Source organism: Panthera uncia, chromosome E3 (assembly GCF_023721935.1).
Source record: "Panthera uncia isolate 11264 chromosome E3, Puncia_PCG_1.0, whole genome shotgun sequence".
Lineage (NCBI taxonomy): Eukaryota > Metazoa > Chordata > Mammalia > Carnivora > Felidae > Panthera > Panthera uncia.
Genome location: NC_064815.1, coordinates 15190514 through 15205996, shown reverse-complemented (window position 1 = coordinate 15205996; position 15483 = coordinate 15190514).

The following is a 15483-nucleotide window of genomic DNA, read 5'->3' as shown; positions in this document are numbered from 1 at the left end:
GCCACTGTGATTTCTCTGTGCTGGATCTCACCGGAGCGGAGCGGCTCAGCTCAGCCGCGGGGTGTGCACTCCAGGCCCCCGGGGCTCCCTGGGGAGCCTTCCTGGGGAGTCTGACCGCTTCATCCCTGAGCACCTTTCCTGCTGTTGTTCGAGGGCCCCTCCCGCCGTCTGTGGGGCTGGAGGATCTCTGATGCAATCGCAGTTCCATCGCCGTGGAGAATCACCTCGTTCCCCGCGCTGCGTGTCAGGGAGAAGGATTTACGGGGAGGGGACAGAACACTTCCCCAGACTTCCATCTTCCCTTTGCGTGCACTTTCCACGCCACCGCTCCTCCCGGCCCTCATCCTTCAGCTGCCCCGAGAATCCAGAGAATATATATAATCTTTCCCGTTCTCTCTCTGTTACCTTTGCATCTGGCTTGCTTCCTCTGAGTCCGACACAGGTAGGGGGTGGCGGCCTCCGGTTTGCTTTGACGGTGGGCATTCCCCAGACCCTTTAGGAACGAGCTTTCTCACTCACGGTTCTCTCGCGGCTGAAATATGGTCGCAGGGAGCTCGGAAAATAGACCCCATCCTCTTTTCCCGAAAGAATTGAGCCATCTTTTTCCTCCTTGCTGCCTGCCATCCGCACTGAAAAGTTAATCTGTTCCTCTTCTCAACTAGTGCATTTATCATAGGGAAGTGGTCTGTTGTGGAAAATATTGATCAAAGGCCTGCCAGGTCCTCTGCTGGGTTGAAATCGAGTGTTGCAGTCAATCAATGGCTTGGCATTTGGTGGTGCGGAGAGAAGGCGTTGTCCTCCGCATGAGGCCGGGCTGACGGATGCAGGGAGGGTGCTGGGGAGGGCGTCTTTCTTCCGTCTGCTTCTCCTGGTTGGCTTAAAGGGCAGGGTGGAATCCAGGAGGCTGGGCCAGGACTGGGGAATCTGTGGTCTGGTGATCTTGGGGGGGCCTCTGCTCCCCCCAGAGGGGGCCAGGCTCTGCGTGTCGATAGGAGAGGAAACAATTGTCAACAAGGACACTGGTCAGAGTCTATGGGAATGACGTCTTGATGTAGAATTAGCATGCAAGAAAAGAAAAGAAAATTCAAGGGGGCACCTGGTAGCTCAGTTGCTTAAGGGTCCAACTCTTTTTTTAATTAATTTTTTAAATGTTTATTTTTGAGAGAGGCAGAGTGTGAGCAGAGGAGGGGCAGAGAGACAGAGAAGCACAGAATCTAAGCTGTCAGCACAGAGCCCGACGCGGGGCTCAAACCTCCGAACTGCGAGCCCGTGACCTGAGCTGAAGTCAGACGCTTCAACTGACTGAGCCACCCGGGCACCCAAAGCATCCGACTCTTGATTTCATCTCAGGTCATGGTCTTGAGGTTGTGAGATCGGGTTCCATGCTGAGTGTGGAAGCTGCTTCAGATTCTCTCTCTCTCTCCCTCTCCTTCTGCCCCTCCCTCCCCCTCAAAAAGAAGAAAGAAAGAAAATTCATTTCAATTGAGGTGGTAGAAATGGGCTCCGCTCCCCACAGGTAAGTTTCTGTGTTCAGAAGCCCTGAGAGTTTCCTAATACAAATGACGCCATAATTGAAGATTAACTCTGGGTTCTGATCAGTAACTTCAATCTCTCCCTCCCTTCCTTCTTCCCTTCCCTCTTCCTGATTGTGAGGCTGCCTCAAATGCTTGTCACCAAGTAGCTGCTTGCTACCTGTCAGGCACTATTCTAAGCATCAGGGATAGAGGAAGGACCGGGAAGTCGGTTTACAGTTCACTAAGCTCTCTGCTTGAGGATGGCCAGGGTGATTCAACTGAGAACAAAGACATACACTGCTTGGGGGAGTAATGTAGCCAAGAGGGCTTCAAGGAGGAGGTGGCTTTTGCGGACCAGGAAGGCATCAAGAAAGGCAACGTGCCTCAGAAAGGCACCTGGAAGCAATCACCCATGGGAAGAGGCCACAGATTAATTCCGTGTTGGCAGGTGTAATAGCCATTGGCCAGGGAGGTCAAGCGAGGCACTTTGGGACAACTTGCATGATGAGCCAAGCCGGTTACCGTGAGCCATGAGCGACGTCAGGCAAATGAGGGGCTTAATACCGCTTTTGCCTGACAGTAGTGCTTGAAGTATTTTATTTCCTGGAATAGTTGAGATTATTGGTTGTACGTGACAGAAAGCCATCTGCGTCGGTCATGGTCCCAGCTGGAAGCAGATGTGACACTCAGTTGGGGTGATAGGAATAGCGTTTAACAGAGGAACTGTTTACAAAAGTGCAAAGCAGCTGGGCCTGGAGGGGCAAGAGAAAGGAGCTGCCGCCAGATCCCGGGGCAGGTGCCGGGGGCCGGGGAGAGACAGAGAAAGAGAAGGGGAGGGGAGGAGGGGCCACCTGCTACCTTTGGTTGATGCCATCCAGCCCACTCTGTGAAGCCACAGTCAGGGAACGAACCTTCGGCCTCAGCCTCCCCCTTCCTCCGACCTCCGGCCGGTGTGCTCCGTCAGCCTGATTCTACCGGAAGCCGAAAGCCTTGGGAGCTGGCAATGAAGTTCACGCAGCTCAGCCTCTTGGGGCAGGGACCGCGCTGGAGGGGGTACGTCTAGGAATCCAGATGGCAGACAGAATATAGGCACCTGCCAACTCACATTGAATTAAGCCGACGAGTGATTTCATGAGATTATGGAAGAACTGTCTTGGGGCGTTGCTGACCCCGAAGCACCTCAGAACCCGGCTTTCCTAGGGGATGGTTGAACTTTCAGACGGTATAAGGTGCTCCAATATCTTGGGGCCAACCTACAGCCAACCAGCTTAGCAACCCAAGTCGGGAGAGGAGGTGTCTTTCCAAGAAATCCCGGCAATAATCCAGATTGAGGTGAGCTGGGTCCTACTTCCAATGACCTTCACTCAGAGTATTCTGAGCCTCAGTTTCTGAGCCTTTAAAATGGGAATGGGCTAACCCCATGTGGAAAGAAGGAGGATAGCGTGATGGTCAAGGTCATGGACTTTGGGGCCACACTGCTTCAACTTAAATCCCAGGCCATCCACCTGCAGCCTGGTGACCTTGGCTGTGTCTTAATCCCTCCAGGCCTCCCTTTTCAGACCTGTAGGGTCAGGATGATAATGGCACCTACCTCGTAAGGTAGGTAAAATAATGCATGAGAATTCTTAGCAGACCATCTGCAACCCAGTAAGGGTTTGATCGATGTTAATGGATGCTTTTGCATTGTTATCATTCTTCATGCTTCAATTCTGTTCAGCTGGGAGGAGGCCTTTCCTTTCGAGTTTTCAGAGGGACGATCTGTGCAGCTACGCTGGAAGAAACTCCTCTCCGCTCTCCTAAAAATGGTACCCGTACCCGGTATGAATTTCTGATCTCCAGTCACGGGAGACAATGGTGATGCTGATTTGCCCTCCTTCTTCCATCCCATTACTGCCTTTCTCAACAAACTGATTTCCCCTTGCTCTTAACTCTCCCGTGTTGTCGAGAAATATCCTTCCAGCTGGAACGCCTGGCTTCTCTTGCCCTCTGGAGGCCAGGGAGCAGTGACCTGCTGGTCTCCCCCATGGTGCCCAGATTTTCAGTGTTCGTCGTCAGGGATGCACCCCCAAGAGCCCCGCTGAGAGCCCTAGCCTATGTGACCAGCATGTCAGTACATGGGGAGCTGGGCCCCGCAGGCTGGCCTCCTATATCCTAACGGACTTCCTTTCCCCAGGAAACTTGCATGCTGGGAAGAAGGAGGAAATGCTCTTTCCTTAATTTTCTTTTGCTTTGTGAAAGAACCAATTGTCCATGAAATCAAATAAAGGTGCAATACATATTAAAACACTGTGGGCTTGCTAAATCCATTAGATGGGGAAAAAAAAATCCCAAAAAACAAAAAAACCAAAGCTTCAAAGAAATGCCAGTCCGTGCCTCTGAGGTTTATAATCATGTTTCATTGCTTGTAGTTCGGTACAAACAACAACAAAAATAAGCGTGTGAGTTTAAAATATGACCCTGGGCAGGTGTGGTGAAGTGTAAAAAAGTCTCCACCAGAAATGAGGTGGCCACATTCCAGCCTGTACCCACCCAGCTCCGTGCTGAGGGTCACGTCTCTGCAAAGACTTGGTCCTACCCCTTCCCCAACGCACGATGACGGTGTGGGGCCAGACTCACGCTGGAGACCACCCCAAAAACAAAAAACGTGTTTTTGGTTTGTTTCCATTCTTGTTTGGTTGTTGAGAAGGTCCCACCGGGTTTTCTCTCTTGAATGCTGAAATGACGCATGGGGCCAGCTGAAAGCGAGACAAGACCACCTGACTTGTACCTCCTTTGGTCCCGATGCTTTTCCGTTGCAATGGGCGATACGTTGACCGTGGCCTGTCTACGCCCACACGGTGCGGGGGGCGGAGGGGCACCCCACAGATGTCAGGGTCAGGGCTAGCTTTCGTATCTCCTCAGAAATGAAGCAGATGGGCCCCTCGGTGGGGGAAAGGGAGACGATTGTCCAGACAGAGCCAAACGGTGTGTAGGTTGAATAATGGATGGATGCCAATTTTCTGGACAGTCGGACCTTCGCTCTGGGTGAGGTGGACATTGGGTTTGTAGATACGGGCTCAGCCCTACTTGGCCCCTGGGCCTCGACAGCTCTTCCTCTCAAGGAGGAACCCTCTGGTTTTGCCTTGTTTTCCCCTGAGCTCTACTTACCTCGACCCCAGGGTCAGCGTCCTATCCCTTGTACGACACATCAGCACAAATTCCCTGGCTTAGAAGAACACAAACACATTATCGGACAGTTTGGTAGGAGGTCAGGGGTCCAAAAGGGTCCTCACTGGGCTAAAATCAAAAGGTGACAGGATCGTATTCCTCCTGAAGACGTCAGGCAAGAATTCGTTTCCTGGCCTTTCCTGACTTGGAGAAGCCGTCTCCTTCCTCGGCTCATGGCCTCTCCTCCACATTCGGGCCGGCAACCGTCGCTCTGACCTCTGCCTCTTCGCATCGTCCCCTCTTCTTCTCAGAGTCTGAGTCTTCCGTCTCCCTCACGGTCCCCTGTGATGGCATTGAGCCCACCTGGACCATCTGGAGTAATTGCCCATCGCAAGATCCTTAGCTGGATCACAGCCGCAAAGTCCCTTTGGCCACGGAAGGTAACACATTCACAGGCTCCGGGGATTAGAACACGGACATCTTGGTGGGGGCTCCGGTTTTGCTGACCACACCCCTGCTCCCGGAAGTGTGAGGGGGCGGGGTGGGAAGGATTATTCCGATCTTGTAGTCTTCCAAAAGCTCCAGGGCTCTGGCTTTTGAAACTCCAAAAGCACTTTTCTCTGCTTTTCCTGCTCTAAAACCCTTCCCTGAGGCTATGAAAGTCTCGTGGTCTGAGTTGAACAGAATGACAGGCCACGGGATGAAAAATAAGCAGCAGGGGCAGAAAAGATGTTGATAGATGCGTCACCATACTAACCCCACGGGGGGACATCCATCAATCTGACTCCACAGTCGGGCTCTAGAAGTTCATGTTGACAGTTCCTGCAGGAGTCCAGGGTGGCTAATTCAGAGCCAAGCAAACATCCTTTCGTCTGCAAACTTTTTTGAACATCTACGTGAACGTGCGGCATGGCCTCGGGTCAGAAAGGACTGATACTGTTGGAAGCATGCCAGATGGTCACAGCCACCAGAGCGGTTGAAACAAGACAGAAAAGACCAATGTCGGCGAGGACCTGGGGCAGCCGGGACCCTTCTGCACTGCTGGGAAAGCGTGTGCCTTTGCACAACCACCACCAAAGAAAACTACGTGTCAGAATCCCCTAAGGTGAGTGTACGTATACCCCAGGACCTGGCGTTTTCATAGAAACGTGTACCCAAGAACACCAAAAGACACACACGAGAATATGCGTAGGGGCACCACTCGTGACCGCCCCACCCGACAAGGTTCCAAATGTCTACCACACTGCGAGGGATAAGGTTCTGTGGTGCGGTCACACGGTAGGATGCCGTATAGCAATGCCGTCTCAGTCCGTTCAGGCTGCGATAACAAAACACCCTCGACCGAGGGCTTAAACAGCAAGCGTTTACTTCTCCCACCTCTGGAGGCTGGGAAGTTCAAGGGTAGGGCACCAGCAGATTCAACATCAGGTGACAGCTCATTTCCTGGTTCGCTTCCGTGTTCCTGCTGTGTCCTTGCAGGACAAGAAAGACGACAGGAGAAGTGTCTGGGGTCCCTTTCATTATGGAGCCAATCCCATTCAGCAGCGTTCCAGCCTCATGACCCAATCCTCTCCCAAAGCCTCTCCTTCCAAATGCCGTCGCCTTGGGGCTCAGAATTTCAACACATGAATTTGTGGGGGACACAAACCTTCAGCCCGTAACAAATATCCATCCAGGGATGGATGAAACGCAGATACAGTACATCTCGTAAATAAAGTGTTGTGCGAAAGAAGGTGGCCGCAAAAGAGGGCATATGCTGTATCTCATTTATTATGAATGTCAAGATCAAGCAGAAAACATCTCCTGGCACCATTATTCACCTGTCAGGTCTCCACTGACAGGTGAGGTCCCGCTGGGCTCCCTGAATCGGGGCGGGCTTGGGTGCGAGAGGAGCAGTGACCTCTGAGCCTGGCACTCGCTCATGGGACGGACACACGCCTCTGGAGTCCTGAACCGCTATGCCAGGAGTCGGCGAGCCTGAAGGTACTGGGCTGGGGCAACCACCCTAAGAGATGTCAGGGGGCCCAGCTGTCTGAGGCTTCCCAGGCCCGACGCCCTGCGTATGAGTCTCTAGATGACTCCAGCACCCCCTCCCCTCTGAGCTGCCCCCACTGAGACTCAGTAGAGCAGAGACAAGTTGCCCCCACCCTGCCCAGAATGCACATTTGTGAAAAAATAAAATAAAGCAAACAAACCATGGGTAAAACTACCCTGTGATGTTAGAAACGAGGACAGCGGTAGGGACGCCGGGGTGGCTCGATCGGTTGAGTGTCTGACTCTTGATTTCACCTCGGGTCATGTGTTACCACGAAACAGAAGTTCAGTTGCAACAGTCTCAAGCAAAAAAGGATTTCTTGGACACTCCCGTAAATGGAAAGATGGAGCCTCAGGCGTGGCTGGATCCAGAGGCTCAAACAAGATGCCCAGGGCTAGAGCTCTTGTATTCCCTTTCTCTGTTTCCTGCTACTGCTCAGTCTGGGATGTCGTGAGTCTGAGCGGACTTTCTCTATGGATTTTCCATTCTCATAGCTCAGAGGCAACAAGTCCAGAAGAAGTCATTATCTATTCTCATTGGCCCAGAGTGGGTCATGTGCACATTCCTGAACCAATCGTTAAGGCCGGGGAGATGGAACATTCTGATTGGCCAAGCCAGTGTCATGTGTCTATTCCTGGAATCAGGGGTCACTCTCACCCTAATCACATCACTGTGACCAGGGAAGGATGTTTCCCCAAGGGAAGTGAAGGTATTGTTCCCAAAAGGGGGGCTGCAAGCTGGAAAGGCAAACAAACAGGTATCTGGGACGTACATTCTGGGCCTTGGTACCTCCATCTGCAAACGGGGTTGAATGCTGATCTCTAAGACCCTCCCCGGACACTAAGGTTGCATGATTTCCATCCTGAGGTTGAAGGCTTTCTTGGTGCAAGGCACTGGCTGCCAGGGCTGTGGTTTATGGAACCAAGCAATGCAGTTCAGACTTATCCCAATCTTTGACTTCCTGTAATGTACATGCACTTCATTAGTTCCAGAGAGAAAGGCAAAAAGAAATATGTTATCTATCTATCTATCTATCTATCTGTGCATCTATCCATCCATCCATCATCTATCCATCCATCCATCCATCATCTATCTATCCATCCATCCAACATCTATCTGTCTATATATCCATCTATCCACCCATGATTTGTCTATCTATCCATCATCTATGTATATCTAGCTATCTATCCATCCATCCATCATCTATCTGTCTATATATCCATCTATCCACCCATCATTTGTCTATCTATCCATCATCATCTATGTCTATCTATCTATCTATGTATCTATCTATGCGTATATCTATCCATCCATCCATCCATCCATCATCTATCTGTCTATATATCCATCTATCCACCCATCATTTGTCTATCTATCCCTCCATCATCTATCTATCTATCTATCTATCTATCCACCTAGAGAGAGAGCAAAGACCGTTAATTTAACATGCTATCTTTTATATTCGTCACACCTTCCGTTTTAAAGATGTTAAATGAGGCTCAGAAAAGTTCCCCCAAACCATGCAATTGCTGTCAGGCCAGCAGATTTAAAACCTGCTCTTTCGGGCGATATCAGGCTTTCTCAATCTTGACTCACCACAATTGACCTTTGGGGCCAGATAATTCTGTGTTGTGGGGGGGGTTGCCCTGTGCACTGCAGGGGGTCCAGGAGCAGCTCTAACCCCTACTCAAGAGATGCCAAGAACATCCCCCACCCCACGCGGTGACAATGAAAAATGTCGCATGCCTCCGGAGGGACAGTCTCCCTGGCTGAGAACCACCGTTATAAATGACTGGTGGACGGAAACCCGGGCTTTGTCCCTTACGAGCTGGGTGGCTGCGGGGTGAATATTTCACCTTCCTGAACTCTAGTTTCCCCATCTGTAAAATGGGATCAAAACTATAATGCCCCCTTTCATCACCCACGAGGACGTTTTAGCCTGGTACTTTAAGTGCTTCATAAATGGTGACCGACGCAGTCTCCCTCGCCAACCTGGAAATAATTTTACAGAGAGGACTTTTTTTTCTTTTTCTGGCAAATTATAGACACACTGAATTGCAAATGAGGACAGGCATTTGAGGCCACTCTGGTTGCCTAATTAGTATAACTCCATTGACAGCCTGGCTCCTTCAAAGGAGGCTCCTTGGGATGTGGGCCCTCTGCAGAGCTGGCTGGGAACTCGAAACGGAGTCAGAACAACATCAAACGTTTCAAAGCTCAGAAACGAGGCCATGTTCTCCAATAGGGAGCTGTCTCTGTAAACGTTCCCGTGGTTATTAAATTCCTGCGGCGGCTACTTTAATTGGACCCGCCTCCCTCACTTGGCCAAACCCGGCTGCACAGCCCCGCCCTGGTTTTGTCCGGGGAGCAGAATTCCCGACCAGAGACTCCTGTTATCAGCCTTGCTCAGATCCCGGAGCCCGACTCCACCGATGGGTTTGCCTGTTTTTCCCACCCTGAGCCGACTTGGTCAGTGGCCTCAGTCCCTGCCCGGCGGTGCTGGGATGAAGCCGCCCTCCCCGACCCCACATCCACTGGGTCCCCTTGTCCACCTTGGTGTCTCCAGCGCCCGGCACATGACCTGACCCAGAGTAGCCCATCGGGAAGTGTTAAATGAACCCGCGACCGAACGGGTGCCGAATCTCGCCCTTCTGACCTCGCGATGCCCATCGGATGCTGGGTCTAGGACCCCAAGTACTAAGCCTGGGGACCCAGGCGGGCTCCACGTCGCAAGGTTCCCTGCCTTTCCCCCCAAACTCCTCACTTCATCGGAGGTCGCCGTTCGTCAGTCTGCATGGGACTGTGTTGTATCCAGCCAGACTGTTGTGTTAGCAAAGGGGTCATTGGGCTCACATTCTTCGGTTTGCAATAATCTCCATCACCATAGAGCTCCGCCCCCAATCAGTTACGCTTCCCGCCTGCAGGCTCCAGGCATCTGGGCTGGGATCTGTGATAGGACAAGACCCCCTCGCCTATAAGCAGGTCCCAACAGACTGAACTACCTAGAATCCAGGCCCCGGAGTCTGACCCTGGTACCCTCGTGGATCTCAGCCTGTTTGACCAGAGTCCAAGCCCCCTGTATCCCTTCCGGTTTTGTCCCACTGTCCTCCCGTCCTTCCTCTACCTTTCCTCCAGCTGGTGGGCAACCAGGGGTCTCTTAGCACCTCTTCCTTCACCCTTGACCTCGTCTCCGATTCTTCCAAAAGAGCCGGCCTCCCAGAACTGTGGAAAGTGGCTTCCAGGGTGAATATCCGATTTCCTCCCGAGGCGCACATGTCACAGTCCCAGAGGGCTCGGGAAGGAGATCTTTCAAAATAAACACAGGGACGATTTTTCGATTTTTCCCTTGGGACTCGGTTCTCAGACCACACAGTGTCCGCCTAAATTAGCACAGTCCAAACCACCCGGCCCCTGTTCCCTCCCCCCACAAGGCCGGGGAATTTCACTTCGAGGCCGGTCACAGAAGGTCATACTCCAGGGTGACCTGAACCATCCCAGGATGGGGGTGGGTCAGGAGCAGGGCGGGACATCAAAGCCAACCAGGACCAGAGAGCATGGGTACTGGCCAAAGATGTTCGGGACAAACGCTTGGCTGGCTTTTCATTTTAAACATAAGAAAGCTCTTAGCGCCACATTTTGGGGCAGATCATTACATCCAACCAACAATAAGACGTGGAAATTCCTTGAGAGCAAATTTTCCCAGAGTGAAATGGTTATTGCTCTGGCACAAGGTAAATGCAGCAAAAATCCCGTTTTAATGAACTTGAAGGGATGCCAGAATTCCTGTAGCAACGGGAGGGTTATGTCTATGGAAACAGTGCCCAATACGCAGGCGGGGCTTGCCTGATACTCAGGAGGCTGGTTCCTTTAGGATAATAAAGCAATGGTATTTGGGAAGGCACTCCACTGCAATATTCTTATTTTAGAGGTAGGGAGAGACGGCACATGGGACGGGATGTCGGCACGGACACTGGAAACCTAGCTTTGATACGTAGCTCTGTAACTTTGCGCAAATAATGTCCTCTACCCACAGCTCTGTTTCTCCACCTGCGAAAGGAAAAGATGGGAACACCCCCGAATTGGACTCGGAAGGCTGGAGAGATTTCTAAAGCCATGTGATCATGTCTGTTTAGAAATCCTTGACTGCTAATGACCTGACCCAGTGTGGCGTTACATTTAAAGGTGCAGAGCCTGGGGCGCCTGGGTGTCTCAGTCGGTTGAGCGTCTGCCTCTGGATACTGGCTCAGGTCGTGATCCCAGCGTCGCGGTATCGAGCCCTGCATCAGGCTCTGGGCTGAGCATGGGATCTGCTGGGATTCTCTGTCCCCCTCTCTCTCTTCCCTTCTCCTGTGCTCATTCTCTCGCTCTCAAATAAAAGAAGAAGAAAAATAAGGTTACAGACTGGGAAAAGAATTGCAAGCTTTGCTGATGCATTGTTTGGTTATTTAATGAAACTTCGTATCTATCCTGCTCTGTCATTAACACCCCCCCTTCCCCCAAATAGTCAAGTATGCAGACGGCCCGGCAAATCTCTGCCCTCGCTACTAACAGAGACCCATTTACAGGGCTTTAAACCCAAAGCGTATTCCTTCACATAAAAGAACTCCAGACATAAGTAGTTTGGGGTTGGTTTGCTGGTTTCCAGCGTCATTAGGGATCTTCTGTTTTCTAGTCCAGTGTCCTCAAAGTCATGCCATGGCTGCCAGAGCTCCAGCCTTCGTGGCCCGTTCCAAGCAAGAAGAGAAAAAGCAAGAGGCAAACATCTATCCCTCCCGAGTAAGCCCCTGTTAAACAGATTTCCCAGAAGCTCCACTTGGTGATTTCTGCTAGCAACTCATTGGCCAAGCCTAGTTGCAAAGCAAGGGTTAGAAAAGGAGTATTTTCACTGGTGCATGATCACCCCAAATGCAGTAGGGGCTCACAGTGAGCAAGAGGAGACAGTTGATGGTCCTCTCGCCTAACCAACAGATCCTCGCCATCCTGGTCCTTCCAGGCTCCTGCTCCTCCAGGTACGGCCCACAAGACCTGCTCCGGGCAGGTTTCTCCCCACCCCCCATCCCTACCCCGTAAGTGCCGTTCTCCTGCTCCGACAACCTTTCCCTTGTGAATTATCGCACCATGGTTCAGGGGGTGCTTCCCTGTTTGGACGGAGACAGAATCTTTGGCTCCTGGCTGCCTTGTGCCCTCCCTCCCCAGTTTTCTCTTTTGCCTGGAGCCTGATTTATAATTCACCTTTCATTTCCCGTTCAGCTTTGGTCTCCTAGAACGCTGTTTGGACCCTGGCTACGGTCCAGTATTTATAAACTGAGTCCTGTTCTGCTGACGGCTCCGGGTTTGGAATTCTGGTTGCTTCGTTGCCTCTGTACCTGGCTCACCCCTGACACTCCTTCCCTGGACCTCGATTCCTGAGTCCTAGCTCAGAGGACCCCAGTGCAGGTTCACGGGCTCTTGTTAGCAAACTATGTTTTTACTGCACCCAGGTAGGGCTGGGTCTCACGGACAAATGGAATTTTCTCCTCCACAGATCAAAATCCACAGTTCTGCACTGGAGAACACGGTTATACAGGCAGAGTGCCTTGGAGAGTTTACAGGGCATGAGTGGCTGGGAAACACGTAAAAAGATGTCCCTCCCCTCGGTAATCATGAAGATGTAAAGTCCCATGTCGAAGGAGCCCCATCTTAAGGACTTGGTGTTTCCAAACAGTGAAGAGTCGAACCAAAACAAATAAAAAATAAATAAAATGTCCAACAATATTAGGTGCTGGCAAGGATGCTGAGAAACCAATTATCTTATCTGTCGCCGGTGTAACTGTCAACATGAACGTCGACTTTGGTAAGCAATTCGGATATATACAGCGAGGTTAAAGAGGGGAGTACCCAGTGGCCATGCCCTTTCGCTCCCAGGTTTATATTTTAAAGAAACTCCTACCCAGGGAAGCTGGGATATGGATGTTTGTTGCAAGGATCTTTGCACAGGGATAGCTGTCGCTGAGAAACTGGCTCCCTTAGTGTCAGAAGCAGCTCACGGATCCCAGTGAACGAACTCCCCACCTACTCTCTCCAAGGCCCCCTAAGGTGACTAGGGGCTAGGGTGGTTTCTTGGAGAGGGAGGCATGTGGCTGGAACCAAGACTGGAGAGCGCCCGAATAAAGAGAACCTGCCAGCTTCTGTGTGATTCCCGAGATAGAAAGGCCGAGAGCCACTGGTAGGGGCCCTGCTTTTCATCCAGGCTTTATTAGAACTTCCAAGAGAACACACATGCCTGGCTGGTGGCTGGATGGTCCAAGAGACACCCTAGGACAATTAGACAAGGGGGCAGTGCACGGCAGCAAGAGATGGGACCCAGGGGCTGTGCAGTGGCCCTTGTAGACACTTCAGCCCACAGCACACGCCGATCTTGGGCAGGTGACTCAGAGCCCCATTCTTGGGTGACGGGAGCTCATGAAGATGACAAGGCCTGGATATAAATGGGACTGTGGCTTCAGGGTTAGGTTCCAGTTCCAAGAGGAGCCAAGATCGTGTAAAAATCATACATTGTTATCGCCTTCGTAAGAGCTAACTGAGCCTCATCAGGCATCACCATGTGTCAGGAACCGTCTAACGTCCTACCGATATCGCCGACATCAGCCAAAGGTGGCCACGCGATACGGCTCTGACCAATGAGGTCAGGATGGAAGTCTGCTTGACGGTGTTTCCAGGAAAGCTACTCTATCTGCCCGGAACGTGGATATAATGGTCAGGCGGCAGCAGCCATCTTGCGATCAAGAGGAAAAGACATTCACGCTGAGAATGGCAGTCCAGGAAAACAAAAGAATCTGAGCCTTGGCGGTGATTGGTGTCATGTCCCAACTACCTCTGTGTATCGTATTTAACGAGAAAAATCTACCTCTCTTGGTTAGACCACTGTTGCATCCGATAAACACAACGTGTAAAGACATACATGATCTCATTGGATACTCACGACAAACTTCCGAGACAGGTAGTCCTACAGTTACCATTTTACAGGAGAGGTCGATAAAGCTGAGAGGAGTTTAGCGTGGGTAGAAGAATCTTGGCCAGACCTATCTGGCTCGTTCCAAATTCTCCTTTATTCCTATGCTATTCTGCCTCTGCGCCATACATTGAGATGGGGTTTAATCCAATTCTCATGGGTTGAGTCAACAGAGAGCCAACGGGAGAAGGTAGCAGGGGGTGGGGGCCTAGAGGCGACGCAGACATTCTCGATTCCATCCTGAGAGGGGATGAAAATTGACATCGGAAGTCCTGCCTACTACTCCTTTCCTTGGCAGGATGCCCTCAGGGGGTCCAGGAGTGGGGACGCCTGGGGGGGTCCAGGTAAGAAGCATCCCTTCAGCTACGCAAAATGAGCAGCAGCCATTGAGCTCAGGAGGCCAGTGAATGTAGATTGAGAATAAAGTGGGTGTCCAGGGTGGGGGACGAACCAGACTTCCTCGGGCAGAGAGCTGGAGCCCAGCGAGGAGGCAAATGTTTCTTGGGTTATCAACACTCCTCCGGAGAGACTGATTACGAAGAACAACGTTGGTGAGAGGGGTGGATGGAACATTTGGTTCTGCCTCTCACCCACTCACCCCAGAGACACGAGGGTACCACACCCACAGGCAACAAGTGGGACAACAGGCTTAGCCGTGGGTAGGACGTACCACCCTTCACAGAAGGGTGCAGAGGGAGGTACCTCTGGGCTTCTAATCCTGGCATCCACACTTAATGATAGCTTTCTGGGTTTGTTTTTTTTTTTTTTTTTTTAAGCAGGCTCCACACCCAGCTCTGAGCCCAACCCGGGGCTTGAACTCGCGACCCCGAGATCCAGACCTGAGCTGAGATCAAGAGTCGGATGCTTCACCGACTGAGCCACCCTGGCGCCCCGAGAGCTTTCTGATTGTCTTAAAGGAGTCATTCAACATCTCTGATTGTTGGTCAAGGACTCACACGTCCTGGTGAGGACGGAGGGAAAATCCGTGCCCACCCCCGGCTCACGCTGGGCACACAGAGCCTGAAAGCACTTCTGCCCTCTTCCTGGGTGTCAGCCTGGAACAGGAACCGCTTCCCTCTCTGCTGTTCCAGGAGGACCCACAGGGGAGCACGTACCAGCGGCTGCTGCTGGTGCCACTCAGCGCCTTGTGTTCTTGACGGTATTAAATGTTCCCTTCTGGGGCGCCTGGGTGGCGCAGTCGGTTGAGCGTCCGACTTCAGCCAGGTCACGATCTCGCGGTCCGTGAGTTCGAGCCCCGCGTCAGGCTCTGGGCTGATGGCTCGGAGCCTGGAGCCTGTTTCCGATTCTGTGTCTCCCTCTCTCTCTGCCCCTCCCCCGTTCATGCTCTGTCTCTCTCTGTCCCAAAAATAAATAAAAAATGTTGAAAAAAAAAATAAATAAAATAAATAAATGCTCCCTTCTGTGCATCCCGGTCTCGGAAGGTGTGGCCAGGCGACAGTCACGCGGCCTGTCGCCCGCTGTGTCTTCTGGAGCCACATCGTTTGCTTTCCCAACTCCTGCCCCCCTCCCCGCGCCGGCCATTCTCTCACTCTCCCCCCCTCTCCCCCTTCTCTTTCCTCCTCTGTCTCGACACGAGGCTGCGGGGCCACACAGAGGCAGGGTAGCAGCAAGCTGGAGCTTTAGGGGGCGGCTTACGTATGGCAGGTGGAGGGGGGGCGAACTAGATTTCTGGGCTCCCTTGTGGATTGGCTGATGCCTTCGGTGGGCTCTGGGAGGTAGGGGCAACCCCAGCTGTCTGATGCCTGGCCCCAGGGCAGTCAGGACGGGGGTCTAGC